At 45.8% G+C, this 22,378-nt stretch overlaps 1 protein-coding gene across 4 annotated transcripts in view; it reads left to right on the top strand.

Annotated features, from left to right (window-relative positions):
• The window catches only part of GIGYF1 (GRB10 interacting GYF protein 1), a 1,784,248-nt gene that overhangs the window by 612,481 nt on the left and 1,149,389 nt on the right, over positions 1-22,378 (top strand). The gene's annotated exons all lie outside the window — the stretch shown is intronic.

Here is a 22,378-nt window from a genome sequence, read left to right as displayed (position 1 = left end):
ACTGGGCTTCTCCCTCAATTTAAAGAAGTCACAAATGATACCATCGCAGAGACTCCAGTTCATAGGAGCGATCCTGGATACTTCCCTGGGAAAAGCCTCGCCACCAGAGGTGAGGGCTCAAGATATTCTACAGATGGTTACCAAGTTCCAGCATGCTCAACGTCTCCCAGCCTTCGACTTTGAGGTTGCTAGGCCTCATGGCATCCTGCATTTTCCTACTGCCAGAGGCTCGCCTGAGAATGAGATCCCTCCAGTGGGCACTGAGGACTCAGTGGTCACAATTCTCAGGGAGAATGACAGATCTTCTTTAGGTTCCCGGCAGGGTGGCTCGAGACCTTCAGTGGTGGGCCTGTCAGGAGAACATTCTGAAAGGAGAACAGTTTTGGCAACCCTGGCCAGAGATGACAGTAGTCACGGATGCCTCACTCACGGGGTGGGGAGCCCACACCAACGACTTGACCATCAGCGGTCGTTGGTCTCCATCGGAGTCCAGACTACACATCAACCTGTTAGAGCTGAGAGCCATCAGACCTGCGCTGAAGGCGTTCCTGTCAGCTGTACAAGGGAAGAACGTCCTGATAATGACGGACAACACGGTGGCCATGCATTACCTCAACAAAAGAGGAGGCGTAGGATCACTACCCCTGTGCAGGGAGGCGATGCAGCTCTGGTTTTGGGCAATCCAAGAAGGAATCTCTCTATCGGCAGTTCACCTAGCCGGAGAGAAGAACTTGACAGCGGACGCTCTGAGCAGGCAGAACACAGTCTCCCACGAGTGGGAGCTAGCTCAGGAAGTCCTTCAAGAGATCTTCGCCCTTTGGGGAACCCCTCAGGTAGATCTGTTCGCCACCAGCCTAAACAGGAAATGCGACCTGTTCTGCTCAAGGGAATTTCCCCCGAGAGGAGCTCTGGGAGACGCGTTCATAGTGGACTGGGAGTTTCCGCTTCTGTACGCGTTCCCACCGGTCCCTGTCATTCCTCAAATGATCAGGAGGTTGAGAAGATTCCAGCGAACCATGATCCTAATTGCCCCGGATTGGGCCAGGAGAACGTGGTACCCGGACCTTCTAGACTTGTCCATCTGCCCTCCAATTCGACTTCCACTCAGAGAACCTACTCTCACAGAAGGAGGTCAGGTTCTCCATCCAGACATCAAAACCCTCAACCTTCACGCTTGGCTTCTGAAAGGCTGAGGTACAAGGATTGGGACCTCCTGTCATGATCTCTGCTTCCAAAAGGTCAGGGTTTTCCCAACTCCCTTGGAAGCAGATTCATAACCCAGGTTCCGAGTGCCAACCAGTCCCAATTGGGACCTTTTGGACCCAGTCCTGGCGCCAGTGGCACCAGGCTCATAAATATGCCCAGTCCCAGCGCTGGAAGCGCCGGGCTCATAATGCTTGGGTGGACTTACCTGCAGCAGACCATGCTGCTTACTTGCCTGCCAATTGAGCCTCTGATCCTCTTCTGTTTGGAACTACTTTTCCTGTTGGGTGGGGCAGGAGCCACTCCCTAGGTTCAGAACACTGGAACTCTTCTGGAAAGCAGGAACTCTTTTCTTACCTAGGCGTGGCTGTGGAAGGAGACACCTAAGCACTACAGGAGGCTATTTAAACCACACCCGATGGATGAATCTTGCTTTGCGTTATTCTGCATCCTCTGCAGCAGAACGCTCATCATGTCTTCTGCATCTGATCCTGGGCCTAAGGAAAAAGGCTTACCATCCTGAATCCAGTCTTCAGCAACACCTATAAAGACAAGAAAGAACAGGTTAGCATTACGGTCTTCAGTGACAGCTCTTCACTTACCTGGTCCATCGGCTGTCACCAACGCCTCGCGCTGCATTCTGAAAGACAAAGGCTTACCTACTCTTCGTGCGCTCCGGAGGTCTTCACACTGCATTCCGGCATCTGAAAGACAAAAGCTTACCAACTCTTCGCACGCTCCGGAGGCCTTCGGCGCTGCATCCCGCATCTGAAAGACAAAACAAGGTGCGTTTAAAGACATTGGGGAACTTTAATACTCACGTGCCATTACTCCTTTCCACATCTAACCCAGTGGGTATTCCGGCACCCTGCAGCCGCTCCGAACTTGTACCTGCAAAATAAAAAGACAGTTAGAGCGCATCGTGAAGCAGGCAACAAGCGCTTACTTACGTGCTTCCAGGCGCTTCTATTCATCACACGGGCTCCATCTTCAACTCACTTCAGCCCGTCATCCACCATCGCCGGAACCCTGCAAAACAAGAGACATCATTACTAAAGACTTTAAAGACATTAGAATTACTCGAAACTTACCGTTCGTGCAGTCAAGAGGCCTGCTCCCCTTATCCAGTGAAGAAACTGGTTACAGCACCCTGCCCCGAGGCAGATGGAGAGCACAGCGTTCACTTACCTAAGGTGAGAGCGTTAACCTTCGGGGTTCTACAGGAGAAGAGAAAGGGAAGAAGAGAGAGACATTCAATAACCCAGTTCATTAATCCCATATTTTCTATCTGCAGACATCTTACCCTTCGAGTCAAACATACAGTGCACAGAGGTCCAGCCCAAAGAGCCAGCCGTGTGTTACACATCACCTTTGAAGATACGGTATACGCCCAGTCAAGACCGGCGCCTCTACGGGAATCAGGTGAGCGTTACACCTCCCTGATGATGATATGGAGGTGTTGCTTTCGGCAAGAAGGCCAGCAACAAAGTCTTTATACAGCTGCCGTTGGAACAGATTTTGCAGCTGGTGTAGAGAACAGAATATGGACCCTTTTTCGTGTGGTACACCAATGGTTTTGTCCTTCCTACTATATTTGGCAAATTCAGGCCTTCAAGTTGGCACCATTAAGGGCTATCTCGCAGCGCTATCCATCTTTAAGCGTACTGCGGAAGAGCCATCCTATTTCAAATTACCCTTGGTAATACAGTTTCTAAAGGGGTTAACCAATGTTTATCCCCCAAGACCATTCCAAGTTCCCCTATGGGATTTAAACTTAGTACTAACTTTCCTGATGGGTACACCTTTCGAACCTCTCCATTCTTGTTCGTTAAGATTCCTTACCCTTAAAACTGTTTTATTAATAGCACTTACATCTGCTAGAAGGGTGAGTGAATTACAAGCTCTTTCTTGTAAACCCCCTCATACTATATTTCACAAAGACAAAGTTGTCCTGCAAGTGAAGCCTAATTTCCTCCCAAAGGTGGTTTCTGAATTCCATATCACTCAGAAGATTACCCTACCATCTTTCTATCCTCCTCCTCCGGGGAAAGAGGAAGAGAGGTTACACAGGCTAGACCCTAGAAGGGCTTTAAGTTTTTACATCAGTAGACTAGCCAGGATAAGACAGGCAGACCAGCTGTTTGTAGGTTACACAGGTCACAAGCTGGGGTTACCAATAACTAAGCAGACCATTTCCAGATGGATCATTCTAGCCATTCTGGAATGTTATAAACTGGCAGGGAAGGAGCCCCCTCAAAACCTTAGGGCTCACTCGTCCAGAGGTATTGCAGCTTCATCGGCCCTCAAAAGAGGCGTGCCGGTTAAAGACATATGTGCGGCCGCTACATGGTCGTCTGTCCATACCTTTACACGTTTTTACAATCTGAATTCCTCCTCCAGTCAAGAGACTAGGTTTGGAAGGGCTGTACTGCATTCTATTCATCAATAGAAGACAGCGTGAAGTCAGTACTCCCTCCTCCGATAATAGAATACTGCTATGGGAGCCTATCTAAGATGAGGAATACGTCGGAGGACACAATCCCTTCGAAGAACAAGTTACTTCTTACCTTGTAACGTTCTTTCGACGGGATGTTCCTCCGACGTATTCCTCATCGACCCTCCCATCCATCCCCGCAGTTCTACTTCACTTGTTGTTGCAGCTTACGCTCCTTCAGGGTGATTAGTTAGTCCAGAAAGTATTATTGTGGGCTACAAAACGGAACTGAGCAACGGACACTGCGCGCGGCCTTTATAGGCAGGATGACGTCAACGTCGATACGGCGGCTGTCGAAGGACATCGACTTGGAGGACGTCGACGCGCAGCGCCCTCTAGAGAAAAAATTTTCCGAGGCCAGCAGAGCTGGAAGGAGATATCTAAGATCTAAGATGAGGAATACGTCGGAGGAACATCCCGTCGAAAGAACGTTACAAGGTAAGAAGTAACTTGTTCATCTCTGTGTAACTCGCTATAGCTCACATTGACTCCTCTTGAGATAAGTCTGGCTGCTCAACAAGCTACCAAAACTGTGTAGTACCAGCTTATACTAAAGGTTGGGTTTCCTATACCTGTAGTCGGAGTTGTTTGTAGTGTTCCCAAAGGGTACGGAATAGAAACTTTGCTGAACAGTCACTGCACTGAAGGTGCTGTGTGTCACAATGTAAAAAAGAAATGCCTATGGAGTTTGTCAGACTCCAAAAACAAACCCAGAAAGCAAATAGAATTAAAAGTCCCAACGTTCAGCAAAAGAGCTGGCGGTCTCTAAGGTGGGAGAGATTAAACACTGAAATGAATATTCTCCCTAATAGTCAGTTTTAAATAAGCATTATTTAAAAAGGGCAATCTGCAATGTTGGGGAGAATTCTCATTTTATGGCTAATTTCCCTCACCTAATAAATCCCCCAGCAGCTTTGCTGGTTTTCTGAAGTTTATTCTTTTCAATTGGTAAGAGTGTGAGCTTTTCCCCCACTCTTACCCAGTTTTTGCCATGTTTCTTTTACCTGTTTTTATGATTGTGGACTCTGGAGTACACCACTTCAGTAGCCCCCTTCTTTTGTGTGTTGCACAGCACTTTCCGTGCAGTGACACGGGGTTGTCCTTTTCAGACTTCCCACCGACTCCATTTCTGAGGCTGACTACAGTCCCCCAGAAAAGGGTAAAGTTGCCATTAACATTAATCAGTCATTTTAACCACAGATCCAGTACACCCCATCTTCCATGGAGTACTGGAAAGGTTTACTTCGTATCCCTTTGTATCTGTATCTCCTAGAGCATTGTTTTGCTCTTTTAACTTTTAGACTTGGCTGGTGGCAGTGGTATCTACACTACCTTTTCTACCGCGATTATACTATATAAACATGGTATTGTTTTAGGCTATTATATTAGCCTCGAACTTACACCTGCTTGACCAAATAGCTTTTCTTTTGGCTCCGGTCAGGGTTATTCGCCATTTCTTTTTGTTAAAGTCCTTGTGTTTTATTTGCGCGGCAAGCCAGGTTTGCCTTCTTTGTTCACCGTCTTTTGGCGGGCTTCTGCTCAGAAGCGCTCCTTTAGTCGCATGGGTCTCTAGGTGGGCTGAATGTGAGGGAGAGGTGAAGTCACCCCCTGCACAGGGTATCCTAGGAAATCCAAGTCACACTTTGCCATGATTGGTTGAGGTGGTTGTCCGGGCTGGACAACCCCCCTGCTGCGTGATTGACAGCCAGGCTGTGTGAATGGGGGATTTGTGCATAAAAGCCAGGCCTCTTGGGCTAGAAGTCAGTCGCCACTGGAACTACAAGGAACCGAAGAGAAGCGGAGAACAAGACGGCTGCTGCAACTACCCCGCCCCAGTGAAGCCCTTCTGCAGTCCTGAACTATCTACTCTTCAACGACCAGAGAAGATCAAGTCCAGAATCTTCTTCCCTTGAGCCTGGTGGGGATAACCAGCTCATCTTCCACAGCCAGAGAATCCTCTTCTTGGTCGAAATCGCTGCACACTGCTGTAGTGGTCAGGATAGCCATCTGACGAGCCTCTCCTGTTTTTAAGGAGCACACCTCTTCATCCCTGTGTGGTGCAGACCCCTCCAGACGTCATCCTTCACTCCGAAGCTCCAGGAACCGTGGGTCTGCAGGAAACCAACAGGAACAACTGCTGTGGCACCAGCTTCATTGAATAAGGTACTGTGTTCTGCTTGAGGAATCAGGGTGAATCCCTTTTCTTCATCTCCAAGGCTTGCCCTTGTCTTTGCTCCTTCTTATAACTTGTGCTTCCTCTGTTGACAATATCTTAGTATACCTGGCAATGTTGAATCTTGAACTATCCGACTTTGTGATCCTCGACAACAGGAACCCAGTTCCACTTGACACTGGCTCCGGCCTATTGACTTTTGAATTTCCGTCAAATAGTGTTCTCTGATTCTGTCAGCCATGACAAAAGTATTGCCTATGATTTTTGCCCCCAACTCTCTCTGGTTAACTCGGGTGCTAAGTGTGTTTTTGCCCCGGTAATATTTCTTGCCGCGGATACGCGTTTCTTTAGTAGGACCGAACTGTCATTACTGTCAAAAGGTGATCGCAAGTGTATTCCCAGTAACATCTTTTGTTTCATAACACCGGTTTGTTAAAACATAGGATACTTACCTTGAGTTAGTGTACCAAAGTGAATTGGTTGGTTGTAGTGTATTTTACGTGTGGTTTTGAATTAATAGAAGTGTTGTGTTTTATAACGAATGGTTTAAAGATAAATGTACTTCTATTTTTTTACCTGAAACCTTGAGTCAGTGTTTGCTTGAGTCACAGTAATTGTGGTCCCTTTATGTAATCTCTGCCACTGCTCATACACTCTTGAGATAAGCCTGGCTGCTCTGCTACTGCTACCACTTTAACATAGTAGTACAGGCTTGTACCAAAGGTAAAACTTGTGTTGCCACCTGTAGTCTTAATTGTGTATAGTAGTGGTCCCTAAGGGCACCGCACAGGATTCTGCCTAACATGCAACAATAAAAATATACTTCATAACACGTTCTCAGGATCCAGATAAGCAAGTAGATACTCTTTAGACAGTCTTCATACACACTTCCTACACCTTGAGTTGACTTGAGTTATTAGGACAGTAATGGAATTTATATATCACTTTTTCAGTTGGTAAAATTCTGAGGTTGTGGAAAGGTAAAAGTTTAACAGGTTTTTAGAGCATGATCACTTTTCAATCTCCCAATGAAGTCTAGATAAATCTTTCGCAACAAAACCGTTTCAAATAAGTTACCACCTATGAGGTACAGTTAGAATGAAAGTCAATGGGTCAGAAGAGTCTGCAGGGAGCCAGGACAGCCCAAGTCAATATGACCAATGTCTATGGGGCTGAGGTACTTCTTAGCAAAAGTCTTGCACAAAGTTAGAGAGTTTGTTGTAGAAAATCACTGTCGGGCCACAATCTGTTTTGCTTGTGAAAGGTAGAGGTGAGATCATCTCTGCAAAAAGCAGCTACTTCAAGACTCAAGTAAGATGATGCAAGCTACGATTTCCCCTTAGTCAGCAAAGTACCTTAGATTTGAAGAAGTGCATCCAGCTGGCTTCTGTTCTGTTTGAAGGGTTGCAGATCATGGGTTCCTGGGCCTCAGTCGTGGGGACAAGAGGGAGGATGTCTGGAAGACGCCTCCACTGCAGTTTGAAGGTCAGCGGCAGCTACGGGCTCTTTACAGTTCAGCAGCACTTCACGGTTCCGACTCTGGATCTTCCTGGAGCTTAGGTCCGGCTTACAGACTATGCACTCGACTACGGATTTCTCGCCCCCTGTCACTTGGTTCCAGCAGCAGCAAAGTAGTACAGCCAGTTGGGGAAGGTCTTCCAGCAAAGTTAGTCTTGGGTTTAGATGCTCCCCCCAACCCAAGCTTGTTGTCCTCTCTGGAGCTTCTCTAGTCGATTCGGGAAAAGCAGTGTCCGCACAGCAGCAGGGCTTCTCCAGGCAGTTCAAGGGTCCAGGAGAATGCAGCAAGATTCTCTTCATGATTCCTTTGTTGGATGTTTCGTCCAGTGGTAGACTGTCTTCTGTTCAAGAAGCCTCGCCTTTTATGCAGGTGTCTCCTATTCATGCACAGTCTAGCTGTCACTCACACAGCAGGGTGGCTCTCCTACAAGGACAGCCAGCCAATCATGACTTGGTGCATTCAGGTTACCAAGGAGACTAAGGACAAGGAGTTTCGGGCACCTCTCTCGCTTCCTGCACTGCCAGACACACTGGAGCCAAAGGCGGGTTTCAGTACTGAAGCCTGCCAAAGGCAAAACGAACAAAAGGGTCAAACCTGGTTTGGCACGTAGAGTAAAACCCAAGAAAGACCTCACAAGCAAGAAATACCGAAAAAAGAGGACGGGGACCATTTTGATAAAATGGTCACCCATGGGTGATATACTGCAGCTGAGGATTCAATCTGCGGTCAAAAGCACAATGGTAGAAAAATTAAACTGCTGCTACCCGATTCAACTTCTCCAAAGTATCTATCCTTAAGGTGGAAAGAATTATTCTGTCCCTCAAACGATCCAATTGTCAGGGTGATCTCTGCCCTGCACAGCTCATTAAGGATGCGGCGCAAGACCTATCTCCCTTCATATCCAAGCTTATCAACGCTTCCTTTGCCACCGGCACTATCCCCACTAACCTCAAACAATCATGCGTACTCCCACTAATATAAAAAAAAGACGTAAGATCCCTCAACACCTACCAATTATAGGCCAATCACAACAGTCCCTTTTTCTTCTAAAAATATTAGACAAGGTTGCCTACACGCAAATACAAAAATATTTGGAATTGCACCACTTGCTAGGAGCTAGACAGTCAGGCTTCCGCCCACAACAGGGAAGGAAGACTGCCCTCATTGATCTCAAGACCCAAGTCGATGAGCTTAGAGACAGTGGCAAATCAGCCTTGCTCCTCCTCCTGGACCTCTCAGCTGCGTTCGATTTGGTGGCTCATACAATTTTATGTAACCTTCTCGACACAGCAGCACACTTCTCTAAGGACGCCATAACTTGGATTAGATCCTTCTTATGTGGCAGAACTATGAGGGTCTTCTCGCCCCCTGCAGCGGCAGACCCCATACCCATCACTTGAGGCATACCACAGGGGTCCTGCGTTTCACACATACTGTACAATATCTGCACCAAGCCCCTTTTCGATTATCTGGACCATCTTGGTATCACCTGCACTAATCATGCAGATGATACCCCGATCCTCCTCCCACTTTCAGGGGATTATGACAAGGATTTGGCCTTGGTGAACAAAGTGTACATCATCCAGGCATGCATGGCCATGCACAGTCTGTTAATGTTAAAGGACATTTGTACCGTGCACTATCACCACCGGAGTGGTCCCCTGGCGGTTCTGAAAGAGGAAGGGACGGTGGTTCGTGGGAGGAAGCTGGAAAAGTGCAAGAGAGCAGTGATGTGCTGTTGGCGGCCTCAGCCCGGTGGGTCCGTTGGCTGGCCCTGGGGTGTTTGCGGCCGGTAGTCGTGTACTGTTGTAAGGGTCTGTGTTTTTGTTTTGTTGTTGCAATGTAGTGAAGTTTGTGTGGTTTGTTGTGCTGTAGGTTTGTGGTTGTGTTTGATTTGGAGTTGGAGAGATGTATGCGTAGGGGGGAAATTGTTAGTGCAAATCGGTTAGTTGGCATCTCTATCCTCGCTTGAGGCAGTGTGCTTCGGCTTCTGTAATCTCCCCATATGGGTTTCGGGAGCACCCCTGATCCTCTGTCCTGATCTGGGTCCGTCGGGTCTTCAAGGTCTCTTTCACATCTTGCCCCCTCCTCCCTCCGCCTCTCTCACAGCCTTATCTGTCTTCCCTTCCCACTCATACGGCCAGTGCACCTGCCAGTGTCCATAGCTCAGTTATTGTGATGTTTGATAATATCCGACAATTTCACAACACTGTGGTACCTGCCGGGAACCAGGGGCGAGTGCGGCGTTGGGTGGGGTTAGGGTGGGGTTGTTGACTCAGTCTCCATGAGTGTCGTCTGAGTTCCACTCTATACTCGGCGTCACTCGTCCGGGTGCCGTGGGAGCTACCTATTCGGTTCTGGGAGTTGTCCGTATCCACTGTAGTTTAGTCATCCCTTTTCCTTTCTGGTTCGGTTTTCAGTTTGAGACACTGGTGTTGAAGAGCCAGGTTTTTAGTAATTTCCACAATTTTAGGTGATCTTTGGTGTTTCTTCTTTTGGGATGTTCTAGGTTTTTGCGGCTAAGTGGTAGAAGGAAGTGCCTCCTTTTTTCTTGAGGTATGGATTTGGTTCCAGGCGGATGTTTTTGTTTGACCCGAGGGGGTCTTGTTGGCTTGTAGGTTATTTTCTTTTGTAGTAATTCTGCTCCTTGTCTGCTGATTGCCCTGTGCATTATGCACATTGTTTTGAAGGTGATGCAATGTTTTACTGGGAGCCAGTGTAGTGTTTTTAGAGCAGGAGTGATGTGTTCTCTTCTTGATAGTGTGAGGAGTAGTCTGGCTGCTGCTTTGTGGATCAGTTGTAGTTTCTTCAGGAGGTATTCTGGTATTCCGAGGTAGAGGCTGTTTGCAAAGTCGATTCTTGACATGATGAGGGCGACAATAGTGAGTGTTTTGTGCGTGAAGGAGGGGAAAGGTAGGATTCTTCTTGCCGTGTGGAGGAGGAAAAAGCATTTCTTGACAATTGCATTGATTTGTGGTTCTAAGGTTAGGGTGTTGTCCATTATGACGCCCAGGTTTTCTACTACCTTAGATGGTGATGGTGCAGTTCCCATTTCCGTTGGCCTGGGGATGGCAGTTTCGTTCTCGTGGTCTTTGGATATGATCATGATTTCTGTCTTTCCTGGGTTGATTTTCAGGTTGTTGGCAGACATTCAGTTGAAGACTTCTTTTAGACACTCGAGTAGGGTTGAATGATCGGCTTGTGTGTCTTTGGTTTTGTAGATGATTTGAGTATCATCTGCGCAGTTGTAGCATGTAATGTTGTACTTTTTGAAGATTCTGGTAACCGGAGTCTAGTAGATGTTGAAGTACAGTGGTGATAGTGAGGATCCTTGTGGCACTACAGTCGTTGGCTCTTGGAGTGGTTTTGAAGGGTTTAATCCATACGGTTTCTGTCCTGTCTGCTAGGAATGATTTAGTCCAGAGTAGTTCTGTGTCTGTTATGCTTAGGTCTTCTAATCTTTTGGTTAGGGTGTCATGACTAATGGTGTCGACGGCTGCAGAGAGGTCGAGTAGGATAAGGGCTGAGGTTGTGTTTCAGTCTGCGTTAGTTTTTAGGCCGTCCCAGATGGATAGAAGTGCTGTTTCCGTTCCTCATGCGGGTCTGAAACCGACTAGAGCTTGGTCTAGCAGGTGGTGTTTTTCTACGTGTTCTTGGATTAGTTTGTATATGTAGGTTTACTGAAGTTTTGTCGGGTAGGGAATGTTTGAAATCCGCCTATAGTTGGAATAGGTCATCTACGTCGCTGCTTGTGTTTTTCAGAAGTGATTTGATATATGCTGTTTTGAAGGTCCTCGGTACAGTTCCTGTTGCTAGTAATAAGTTCAGAAGGGTTCTGTAATATTCTACTGGCGTTCCTTGTGCAAGGATTGATTTGTAGATGTCCGGAGGACATGTATCCATGGGTGATCCAGCTTTCTTGCTGTGTTTTACCAGCATTGCGAATGCCTCTGCTGATATTTCAGGAAAGTTATTGAGTTTGTGCTGAGGTTCTGTGATAGGTTCGCTTGGTAGTATGTTGTGGTCGATTGGTATGTTTTGTATGGTTTGTCGGCTGTCATTGATTTTTTTTTTTTTTTCTTGAAGTGGTATGCCAGGTCATTGCATAGTTTCTCTTAGGGGGCTGGGGTGTTGTTGCAGCCTGGTGGGTTTCTCATCTCTTTAATTATGTTAAACATGTCTTTGAGTGTTGGTGGCATTGGTGATTCTGTCATCCAAATGCCTTCTTTTCGCCTTTTGAATTTCCTTCTTGTATGCGCAGATTTGTCTCTTGAACAGTGTTTTTTTGTCTAGGTTGTATTCTTTCCTCCATTCCAGTTCCATCTTTTGTTTTCCTTTTTCATGGTGCTTAATAGTGGGGTGAACCATTTTGCCGTTGCTCTTTTTTTTGATGGGGTGAATGGTTTTTCTGGGGCGATCTTGTCAATTTTCTGCAATCCATTTGTGTAGTAGCTCCGCTTTCCCGTCTAGGTCAGCTAACTCTAGTTCTGTAGTTGAGGGTTTGGTTACGTCCAGTTGTTCGAGTAGGTTGCTTTCTTTGGTGTGTTTCCAGTTTCTTTTTGTGGTGGTTGTGAGTTTAGGAGGTTGGATGCAGATTTGAGTAGGCAGAGGGATCACGAATGGGATGATGAGATGGTCGCTCCACAATATTTGTATCGGCGGCGCCGTGGTGATGAGTTCTTCCTTGCCGAAAATTGCATCAAGGGTTTGTCCTGCTGAGTGTGTTGCCCCTTTGACTAGTTACCATAGTTTCATGGTAGTGAGTTGTTCAATCAGTGCGTTTTGGGAGTTGGCGTGATTGTCTTCAAACCAGATGTTGAAGTCCCTCAGGATAATTAGTAGTTCGTTGTTGATGGCTATGTTGGTGATGGCTTCTATGAAGTTATCGAAGAAGGTTGCATCATATGTCGGTGGTCTGTACACCAGGATGAATGTGACATTGGTTTTTGGGCTTGCTGTTAGGTGTATTACCATGGTTTCGCAATTGAGGATGTTAAGCAGTTCATCTGTTTTTATTTTCAGGTGTCGTTTGAATGATATTGCGATGCCTCCTCCTTTTTTGTTTGCCTGAATGATGATGAAACAGAACTTGTCATCCTGGGTACCCTTACTAACTTTAAAAAAACTGGGACCCGACTACTCCTCATTTATAATCGACAGCAACCTCATCAAGGTAGCAGAGGTAGAAAAAAATATAGGTTTTTATCTTGACTGTATGCTCTCATTCTCCAAACAGGTCCACACGTTAGTGTCTTCTATGGCCTATACGTGCAAACTTATCAGAACAGGTAAGCCGTTTCTCTCTAATAACAGCTGTACCATCCTGGCCAGAGCCGCCCTCCTGTCCCGCTTGGATTATTGCAACGACCTGTACATAGGCCCCAACAAATCCATCATTAGAAGAATCCAAACCTTACAAAACAATGCCCTCAGAGCAGCATTAGGCATCTCCAAAAGAAACCACATCTCTGAGAGCAGACTGAATAACTAGCTCCGAACCAACGATAAAATCCTCCTAAAAACGTTGCTTCCCCATAAATCTCTTAACACTGCCCCGATCTACCTCTCTGAGAGATTCCACAAACAGACATCCCCAAGACCCACCAGATTAGCAAACGGGTATCGCTTATCCATCCCTAGATTTAAACTATCCACGATTGGAGGTAAGTTCCCCATTAAAGCGGCTAAACTATGGAACTCCTTGCCTCTTACAATGAGAATAGACCAGTCCTATCTTAACTTTAGAACCAACTCTAGCCTGTGGCTGAAATCCAACGAACAATAATTTGCATGATCTTTAACCCTTTGCCTGCGCAACCGAATTGTAATTGACGCCCACCGGCTACCCCATGTTTGCAACCTCTACTTGGTGTACTTTGTCTAACATCTGTAAATATTTGTATATTCTGCCATTGTAAGAAATGTATTTCACTTATGATTCACCATATGTTCACCCTGTGGAGGCAACTATAACCTTGTACATAATGCCTTGTAATATTTGTCAATAGCGGTATACCCTGCTTTGCAAGTAATGTATCACATCTTATGCTTCTTTGTAACTAAACTTTGCACTGTCTTGTAACTGCTGCACCCTTATACCCTTGGGTCTGGCGTGCATTATAAATAATAAACAAATACCAGCCATTCAAAGTTGTAAGGGTAACATAAAAAATGTTACATGAATAAGTAGGAAAGGGGGCTACCAAAGTAACCCCCCAGCACTCAACATAACATTGGGTGTGCTGAACCTACATAGGAAAAGGTAACTAAAGTCAATTTCATTTTACTACTCTTGGGACCATTAGTTCACACAAGAGATGCTAATTAAACTTTAAGAGAAATCTAAAGGACTCCTCTTTGACACTGCACTGAAGGTGCTGTATGTCTCCATACAAAAAGTAAATGCCCATGGAGTTTAAGACTCCAAAAATAAAGAATGCAGAATCCAAATCTGGTCAAAATACATGAGTGAGAAAAAGGTCTCAATCCAGGATAAAATGTAAAAAGTCCTGAAGTCCAACAAAAGAGCCGGAGGGCTCGAAGGTTGAAGGCAATTAGCACAGAAATTAGAATTCTCCCTAACAGGGGATGTTCGCAGAGGTCTTGGGAAAGCACACCACGGTTCCATCTGGCAGTTCCTTTAAGAGGAATGCATCAGGGGGCGCGAAAGGTCTGGGAGAACCCCAGGGCCAATGCCCAATTGAACAAGAAGTTGGACAGCAGGTTCAGGCTGACGGATGGGGAGCCAATCCTCCTTGCTTCCCACCCGCAGCCCCACTCCTCCTTGTTGGCCGCGGCCTCACTCTATTCTAAACCATTGTCTTAGTTGTCTTACTCCATGGGAGCCACCTCCAGTTGCCTATCCAAGGACTGCATCTGCGGCAGGCCAACGCATATGCCATCTTGGCTGCTGCTAAACAGAGCCTGTGGCTGGAGATCAGATTTTCTGCCCGACCTTCATTTGGACTGTTTTTCTCAAGTCCAACTAAGGGTTTAGTAAAATCATTCGACTTGGGAAGTACAACACTCCACTCATAGTATAACACTGTACCACCTGATTTCATGGTAGCGTAGACCGAGCAGCCAGGATTATTTTAGGAGGGAGAGATGGCTGTAGAATCAGTACAGATTAAATTGTAATACACATGTAATGATTGATTTATTTAAATAGTTAGGCCCAGATAAATCTAGGGGTTAATAAGTACTAACACACATTATATGCAATCACAATTATGAAAACACAACACTATACTTGAAGGTACACCGACCAAAGTATAAACCTTATTTGGAACACCTAACAGTAGTTCTAGGGAGGTCAATCCTTTTCATACACATTCAGTATAGGTCACATTTTTTCTTGGGGAAAAAAACCAATTGTTACTTTCACAATTACATTCAGTAATGCAAGGGCAGTAGACCCTACCAGTTGTACAGTGACCCCCAGGACAAATCACATAATCAGTCAACTGGACAATATACTTTTTGTGACTAGTGGAATACTTATTCCAGCTACAGTAAAAACCTATAACTACTTTTGTGATTACACAGTTATACTAGATGAGTAAAACCTAAAGATGTAATAATCAGTTACCGGTGCTTTTGAGATCAGTGAACCACAGATGGAGATACGCAGTGACTCTAACTTATTTTTGGTATGACACACATCTATCTCAAGGTAAGTAAAACCCATATACTTTAACTTCAAAATGAAATCCAGGTTAGGTCTTTCCCAGCTATCCAAGTATGATGTGGGACAGTTGGAACCAAAGCCTCTCTGGGAGTCGCTCTACAACGGCACAGGGGAAGCAAAACCCAATGTTAGTTTAATGAATGACTCAGTTAATCTAGGTAGGCAACAACCTAATAGACTTATTCTGGACAGGCTAACAGCAGGTCAGGGGAAGCAAGACCCACTAAGGGGGCACTCGTACAATTATCCTAACAGGCATAATCGGGTGAAACCAACACATTATGTTTGAAAAGAGGCACAACCTAATCACAGGTGAGTAATATACCTTCACATCTAATTTCTATTAGAATGGCAAAATGGTTTCCAAGGAAAGAAAGATGTTAACCATACTTTTAAGAATAGTGCATCACACATCCAAGGTAAGAACTTTTGTAACTCTTCACTCTTAGAGTCTCAGTTACCAACCAATTTGTTTACAAGTAACTTTAAAAAAACGTATTTTCTTTTCTAGAAAAAGGCCCAATCCTTAGTCTTTCCCTTATTCTTGGAACATGAGTGTTCTCAGTGGCAGAAGGGGGTCACTAGGGTCTAGTGTCCAATAGGCAGTGTCAGTTAAGTAGCAAAAGTCAGTTCCTTAGGAAATCTGGGCAAACGGGGGAGTAGTTCTCTTCTAGAGTTAGAAGAGGGTCCAGGGGCTTCCCAGAAGACACCCTAGTAGGATTCTAGCAGTGGGACTGGGTGCACTGGATGACAGGCCTCCCCATCACAGAAATCGCCCCACAGCTACACAGACACCCTAAGAGACTTAAGGTAAGTACATACCCTAGCCAAAACAGTACCTCAGCATTGAAGATTTTGCAGCAGGAGGACTTCAGGATCTGCAGCCAAATACCTAGTCAGTGGATTCTTTGGGGTGGTGACTGAAAACAAGACCTCAGAAGGAACTTTGCAGCAGGAAACAATGGCTCTAGGCAAGGTTTTCCTCACACCTCAATGGGGTTCTGTGGATTTGGAGCCTTTTTAAGGAGCACATAAGAAGACAGAAAAATCACGATAGAATTCTCGTCGTTAAAAAGGTCCAGCACTCTGAGGAGACTTTTCAGGCTCGATTCACGTGTCTGGAGATGCACCAGGATGCCCACGAAGTTTCAGCAAGATTCGTAATTTTGGAAGACTGCACCACACGATGGCTTGAGGTCCCAGGATATTGGGAATTGCAGCCCCGCAAGGTCACAGCAGCTCATGGGATGGCTCAAAATGCAGGTTGTCTTGAGTCTAGTGGGTCTCACCAGGCTCTGGGTCAGGGTTGTTGTTTTCGGAGTCCCGCGGTCCATTGGAAGGAAGGGCTACAACAGGCTTTGGTAACACAGCAGGCTCTCTGGTAGCTGGAAATCGTTTCAGCCGCTTTTCTTTCATCATCCTCTTTGGATTCCTTTCCAGTAGTCCACTTGTTTTCAGCTACCAGGTCCACAACATTTAACAGGAATTACAATACAATTTATATGTTCTCTCCCTGCATTTTTCAAGAAGGCGCGGTCTGGTTGTCCAATCAGGACAGCCAGCCCTCCACTGGGATTTGTCCCCATTAAGGCAAGGAGGAAGACAAAGGGCTGTGGGCCCTCACAGACAGACTGGAGCCTGGGTGTGGAGTCCACGGGACTCCCTCCGAAGATAAACCTCCCACAAAGGAATTTCCCACCTTGGATATCAGGGGCAGGAACAAGAAAGGACCAGAAACGCCAAAATGGCGAAAAAAGACGGGGCCAGTTTGGTAAAATGAGCACCCTTAGGTGCCTATACTGCAGCTGTGAACATAGCCTGCGGTAAAGGTGCACCAAATTAATGCAAGTTATCACTGCCACCAGCCATTGCAGTTAACCGTGTCCCTGTAACAGAAGTGTTACAGGTTTAGTGTGAAAGGGGATACATTGATTCTACCCAGCACTCCACATAAGGTGGGGTTTGCTGGTTTCACAAAATTAAATGCGAAAGGGATCCAAAGATCCTTTCTACCCTTGGGTACAGTAGTTCTCTCAAGGTTAACCAGAGAAAGTTAAAAGGGGAGCACCTAGGGCAACCCAGCTACAACAGGCACATATTGCCAGTAATTTGTTAAGGAGGATAACTTTAAAAAGACTCTATGGAGAGTAAAATAAATTACACCCATAAGGAGTAAATGATTCTGCAGGTGTGGAAAAAGGTTCCCACTCACAGAAGTATTAAGGACAAATATCCCACTAGTAAAGCAAAGTTCTGCAGTTGACCCAGGTCAGGAAGATTTAACATTTCTTTGAAAATCTTACCTAACACCGCTGAGGACTCCGCATTGTCTGTTACTCAAGAAAGATGCAATCCTCTGCGCTGTTATTTGAGAATGTTCCTTCACTAGGTCAAAGGCCGCAGATGGATCCAGCAACATGAGGTGGGAAGCTCGACCTTTGTCCATAGAGTCCAGAAGTTTACACTTTAATTCCAAAAGCGCTGTTTGGTCCTATGGCATTGTCTAAAGCCTGATTGGTATTTAAGCATCTGATAACTAATCAGATTTAGTGATATTTGATCATAGTCCACATGATCCAGTATCTTGAGGAGGAAGGGCGTATTAGTGATGGGTCTGTAATTTGTCGCTATTTTTGTACAAATACCTGGTTTCTTTAAGAGGGCTGTTATCCATGCCTTTTTTATCCTCTGGGACAGAATTTTTTGCAAAAGATGCATTGACGAATTTGCACAAAGCTGTGATTAACGTAGGGGCACAGGCTTTTATTATCGCTGCACAAGTGTCGCCCTTAACTGCCTGTTATTGGAGAACATTTTTAATAATTCTGTGCAGCTGTCTCAACCGAGCTCTATGAGGCCTACCTCTGATACTATATTTGCTGAGAGCTTTTTGGCTTCAATATTATCCAATTTGCCCATCATGGTGTCCTGTATGGATGCACACCAAGCATTATTCTTCACTAGGGAATCCACAATTTATTTATTCAGGAGTTCCGGTTTTCTCAGGATTTTAAACGGTTCCTTACTTTCAGAACTAGACTTCACAATTCTGTCATCAAGCATGACTTTTTTTGCAGCCGCGTTTGTAGTGTTTTAGATCCTGGCCACTTTATGTGCTTCCAATTTGGTGTCACCCTGACTCGACTTCCAGGAATTAAAGCATTTTATTTTAATCGATTTCAGCTACTACAGGTCTAAGTTAAACTAGGAATTAGATTTCCAGGCAGATGAGAGCTGTTTCTTTTTTTAGAGAAGCTAAAGTCTCTGTAATATCTTGAAAGGGGTTAAGAAAGAAGTTGGTCATCTCTATCACTGATTCAGCTTTCAAGACCTCAGGAATCAGATAGGATATCAAAGGATTTAAGGCTTCAGGCATCAGTTACTTAAAGGTGCTTGTTAAAATAGAGATTTTTCTTTTCCCTTTGTTTCTTATGGGTGTTTGTCAAGATTGTGTGTAGTAACCCTGTGGGAGACTACACCAGCCTTGTCCTTTTGGCAATAGGTAACCCAACCTTTGGTATAGGCCTGTACGACGCAAGTTTGTATAGTGACTGATAAGCCAGGCTTATCTCAAGGGGGGTAAATGTGAGCTGTAGGGTTGTAACATAGAGATTCACAGTAACAGGTTTTCAAATAATATTAATATTAACAATTATACTCGATGTTTCTTGATATAATAATGTATTAGTCAGTTTTAAAATAGCCTTCTGTAGAATGGGGCAATATGCAACACTTAAATATACTTCAAAAATACACTTCTTCAGTTCAATCAAGTCAGTAGTTTTCCTTTTGGGATGGCACAAGAGACTTCCTACACCCTGAGGTGACTTATATTGCTAGGACACTGTGGACATTAACATATCAATGTTTGAGGCTTGTGGACTCTGCTTAGATCACATGCTATGCATAGGCCGGCATCTAGTGGAAGCTGCAAAGTATTTGTTTTTTTCGAAACTCGAAAAGGGACGTCGACAGGGTGTGCCAGTAATACTATCCCTAGTGTGACGCCCACTGTACCCATGGGTCCTTCATGCGCTGAGTGCCAAAAGAAATATATATTATGGAAAATGCACACTTACTTCCCTGGAAGGACAAGCACTGGGTGTGCAACCTGTCTTTCGAAGGACCACAACATGGGTCACTGTATAGCTAGTCAGCTTTTCAAACCAAAGACCCTAAAGGACCGAAAAAACAAACGTTGGGCCTATCACTAGGCCGCTATGGACGTGGAGGGTGCATCCAGGGACAGCAGCATCAGTGTCTCTTCAGACGACGAAGGCGATGGGGAACCTTCGGATTCCCATGTGCTAGCCCCCACACCCAATCAGACAGGCCGGCGGCGCTGTTACAGGTACGACACCCAGCGGCAGTAGCACACACAAAAAAGCCCACACACAGCACATACTCCAAGGCCAGAAGTCGACGATAACAGTCTACACGGCCGCACACAGCGTTGAGGGGTAGGTCCACTAGCTCCATTTCCTCTGGGCATTCGAGATCACGTTTGCCTCACGACAGACCCAAAAGTCGCGAGATAAAGGCAACACGGACGCCTTGTCCAGTACAGCAGCCAAAGCAGAGCGTCTGAGGACGCAGCTCTGGCTCTCCCATCTGCCGAAAATTCGATAATCCTCATTAACAGCGAAATTGGCAAATGCACAGGTCGAAAAGATTTTATCTGGCCCAAAAACATGTCCCAGAGACAATCCTTAAAGGGAGAACTTAAAAAAAACACACTTTGAAGAGTCTCCATCCCTATAGGGAGAAAGTGAGTGCATCGCATAAAGAGAAAACGTGTTTTCCAAGGGGAGGGTGTTGAGGAGAATTCTCAAAAATGTGCTAATTCCCTTCACCTTAGCGACCCCCAGCAACTTTGCTGGATTTTGAGGACTTGATTTATTTACCTGGAGAGAGTGTGACCCTTTTTCCCACTTCAATGTATTTTGATGTGTTTTACCTTTGTGTTTCCTTTGGTTATGGAGTCTAACCAACTCCATAGGCATCTTTTTCATTTGTGTCACACAGCACCCTCAGTGCAGTGACACAGGGAAGCCTTTCGGGCTTTCCCAAGGTTTAAATACCTTCTCTGGAATAGACTACTGTTTCCCAGGGTAAGTAAAGTGAAATTGACTTTACTAGTCTTTTAGATTCCTAGACCCAGCACACACTATCTTACAATAGAGTGCTGGAGGGGTTGATTAGGATCCCCTGTGTCTAGATACTCATGTAACTTTCAAATGTTACCCTTTCCTCTCAGATTGGCTGGTGGCAGTGGTTTTACAACGAGCTACCATGATTTTTCCCGACCGCGAACTATTCGTAGCTCCGGTAACGTTAAATCGCGGGAGCCATGTTTTTCAAGATGGCGCCAAGCCATCCTTGCTAAACCGGTCTTCTTTTTTCGCCATGTCTTTGTGGAAAGGTCCTTCTATAGTTTTTCTCTGCGCGCCAAACCAGGTGTGGTCTTTGTTCATTTGCTTTTGGCAGGCTTCAGGATTGAAACCCGCTAATGGCTCCAGAGTGTCTGTAGTAGGTAGGAAGTGAGCGAGGTGCTAGAAACTCCCTGTGCTTAGTCTCCTAGAAGTCCAAAATGCACTCTGTAGTGATTGGCTGGCTGACTGTCCAGCAAGGACAGCCACCCTGCTGGGTGAGTGACAGCTAGGCTGGAATGAATGGAAGAGAACTGAATAAAAGGCAAGTCTCTTGGAAGGCAGAGTCCACCACTGGACGAAGGAACCGAAGAAGAGCTTGAAGAAGACTGCTGCTGCAACTCCTGGTCTGTTGGTTTGCCAGTTGAAGCCCTGCTGCAGGTCCGATTCGCCAAGTTCATCTCGACAGAGAAGCCCTTTCAGGACGACTTATTCCTTTTGAGTTGGTAGGACCAATCAACTCGTAAGCCACCTGGACACCATTCTTGGAGCTGGTTGTATTTTCCTCAGTGCTGCAGGAAACCGAATAGCCAGGGAGAAGGACTCCAGTTTGTGTGCTTGAAGACCGCTACCGGAATCGGAGAATTCCCAGTTCGCCAGCTTTGTGACGAGTCCCCAAGCAGGGCAGGAGTCCCCCAACGTCCTCCCTCTTGTTCCCATGACTGAGGTCCAAGAACAGTGAGATCGGCAGGAACTGCCTGGAACAGAAGTAATCAGCTGGCTCTATAAAAAAGACTGAGTTCTTACCTCTCGCGGTGAAACGTGCTTGAAACTTTTGCAACACACATGCCTAATCAGCTTGTGACCCAGCACATGCTTCTTCCTACAAACTACTTCTGAGAACCTTTGCAAAGACTTTTCCGTTTATTTACCAGAACCGCTTTATCCTATCCAAGACTTTAGCCTAGCCTATTGAATTGATTCTTCTGGTGAATTCAAAATATTCGCACTTCCTAAAGAATATTTGTAACCTTTCATGTTCTAAAAACCTTTGCATTTTACTCCTATTGAAAGTATTCTGAATGCCAACAGTAAGATATTGATGTCCCCATCACACTTGTCACTAAAGATACCTTTGGGTGTAGGTTGTGTTTGTGGGCCAGTCCAATAGGGTCTTTTCTGATTCAGAAACTTAGAGTGTACAGTATTGAAGTTTCTGATGTTTGTTAATCTGCTTAGAATCACATGCTGTGCATAGGTCCGACATCCAGTGGTCACTGCGGAGTATTGCATTTTGTTTTTCGTAGTCGAAAAGGGGACGTCGACAAGGCGTGTCTGCAACACTCTCCCTATAGTGCCGTGCGTTGTACCCACAATCCCTCACGCGTCGAGGTCCCTCAGATTGTTTTTCCGCCCAGCTACTAGTCGCCTTTATGCGGAGCTCCTCGAGAGACATTGCCAAATAGTTTCTTCGACCTTTGGTCATTTGTTATTAATATCAATAACGTAGATCCCCAACCCATCCCCACCATCACCCCTCCCTCACCCCCGACGCAGAGCTGTTTCTCCGCCGAGCAAGATCTTCGACGGAAGGACGAGCGGAGGGGATCCTTCGGCGCTGCCGAACACGTGGACAGGCCTCGCCGGCCATACACAGTAGGGAGAGTGGGGTTTTGTGGTCTTTCTTTCCTCTCTTTAAGAATGCCTTTCTCTGTCATGATCTCTGCTTCCAAAAGGTCAGGGTTTTCCCAACTCCCTTGGAAGCAGATCCATAACCCAGGTTCCGAGTGCCAACCAGTCCCAATTGGGACCTTTTGGACCCAGTCCTGGCGCCAGTGGCACCAGGCTCATAAATATGCCCAGTCCCAGCGCTGGGAGTTCATAATGCTTGGGTGGACTTACCTGCAGCAGACCATGCTGCTTACTTGCC

This window comes from Ambystoma mexicanum, chromosome 1p (assembly GCF_040938575.1).
Source record: "Ambystoma mexicanum isolate Mex_15411 chromosome 1p, UKY_AmexF1_1, whole genome shotgun sequence".
Lineage (NCBI taxonomy): Eukaryota > Metazoa > Chordata > Amphibia > Caudata > Ambystomatidae > Ambystoma > Ambystoma mexicanum.
This window is presented reverse-complemented; position numbering and strand designations above follow the sequence as displayed.